Genomic DNA, 2,500 nt, shown 5'->3' on the forward strand with positions numbered 1-2,500 from the left:
AGGGGTGCTGGAGCCTATCCCAGCTGCACTCGGGCGGAAGGCAGGGGACACCCTGGACAAATATTAAAAATAATAAAATAAAACTTAAAAAATTGACAAAAATAAATAAATAAATAATCAAAACTAAATAAAGTCATCAATCCAAATAAAGTTAAAAAAAACAATAAAACAAAACAAAATAAATTGTCTTTATATAAATTACAATAAAAAGTTTAAAAAAAAAATGAAAGCAAAGTAGAAAAATATTTAAATGTTTATACATATATATATATATGTATATATATATATATATATATATATATATATATATATATATATATATATATATATATATATATATATATATATATATATATATATATATATATATATATACCGTATTTCCTTGAATTGCCGCCGGGAATATAGTATTCGCCTGCCTAGAATTACAGCCGGGTCAAACTCGTTTCGCAAAATAATTAGCGCATGCTTGGCACTTCCGCCGGGTCAAATATGAGTCATTAAATGACTCCCGCCTCCAGGTGGTAGAGGGCGCTAGTGATCCTTCTTGCGACTACCAGTACTGCAGGAGACAGGTACTGCAGAAGAAGACAACAAGCAGCAAGCATGCAGCAATTGTTTGCTTGCACTTTTAACATGGAGGATTACATATCTAAAATAAAACCGTTTTCTAAACTGGACTTTCAATCGAAGCAGGAGGTAATAATTAAAGGAATATCTCCAGAGACTTTTAAAATAGAAGAAAGATGAGAAAGACTGCCTTTGATCAGAAGCAGCTGCACATGGACCCATCTACAAGTAAAGGTAAGATCATAATAACGTTTTTTTTATTAAATGTGTTTTTAATGATAAGGTATGCGCCGGAGTGAGAAGAGGTTTTAAAATAATTAGAGCATGCTTGCTCATTCCGCATGGTTTTGGTAACCGCAGGAGTGAGAAGAGGTTTTAAATTAATTAGCGCCCCTGCGGCTATTCAAGGAAATACGGTATATATATATATATGTATATATATGTATTTATTTTTATAAATATATACATATGTATTTATTTATATATATATATACATATAATGTATATACATATATATGTATACATACATACATATATATACATACATACATAGATACGCATAGATACATACACACATATATATGTATGTATGTATATACATATATATATACATACATATATATATATATTTATGTATGTATCTATATATATATGTATATGTATGTATATTATATACATATATATGTATATACATACATACATACATATATATATGTATCTATATATGTATGTATGTATGTATTTATATATGTATGTATATATGTATTTATATATATATATAGTCACCACCTGCGGGGCCAACACAGACATAATAATAATAATAATTGAAATATCTTTATACATGACTGGATATTAACTTTTTCAACATCTTTTTACTTCTTTATCGGTAAGGAATATCAGTTTCCGTATCGATAAAATCCCAACGATACACATCCCTAATATGTTGGAATTTAAATGTTATTTTTTAGATAAGTAATATTTATTTTTGGGGTACCAAAGTAATTATCTCGAACATTTTTTTTTAAATAAAACTATTTAATATAATAATAATAAATATAAATTAAAAGTATTTTTGTTCATTAATAAAAAATAAAAAAACATTACCATCAGACTATCAAATTACAGTAAAACTTACATCAACTACAAAATAATAAATTGAATTCACTTCACTTCACCGGTAAGGAATATCAGTTTCCGTATCGATAAAATCCCAACGATACACATCCCTAATATGTTGGAATTTAAATGTTATTTTTAGATAAGTAATATTTATTTTTGGGGTACCAAAGTAATTATCTCGAACATTTTTTTTTAAATAAAACTATTTACATTTATTTACATTTAATATAATAATGATAAATATAAATTAAAAGTATTTTTGTTCATTAATAAAAATAAAAAAAACATTACCATCAGACGATCAAATTACAGTAAAACTTACATCAACTACAAAATAATAAATTTAATTCACTTCACTTCATCGGTAAGGAATATCAGTTTCCGTATCGGTAAAATCCCAACGATACACATCCCTAATATGTTGGAATTTAAATGTTATTTTTAGATAAGTAATATTTATTTTTGGGGTACCAAAGTAATTATCTCGAACATTTTTTTTTAAATAAAACTATTTCCATCTAATATAATAATAATAAATATAAATTAAAAGTATTTTGTTAATTAATAAAAAACAACATTACCATCAGACTATCAAATTACAGTAAAACTTACATCAACTACAAAATAATAAATTTAATTCACTCCACTTCATCGGTAAGGAATATCAGTTTCCGTATCGGTAAAATCCCAACGATACACATCCATAATATGTTGGAATTTAAATGTTATTTTTAGATAAATAATATTTATTTTTGGGGTACCAAAGTAATTATCTCGAACATTTTTTTTAAAATAAAACTATTTCCATTTA

This window comes from Entelurus aequoreus, linkage group LG25 (genome assembly GCF_033978785.1).
Source record: "Entelurus aequoreus isolate RoL-2023_Sb linkage group LG25, RoL_Eaeq_v1.1, whole genome shotgun sequence".
Classification (NCBI taxonomy): Eukaryota; Metazoa; Chordata; class Actinopteri; order Syngnathiformes; family Syngnathidae; genus Entelurus; species Entelurus aequoreus.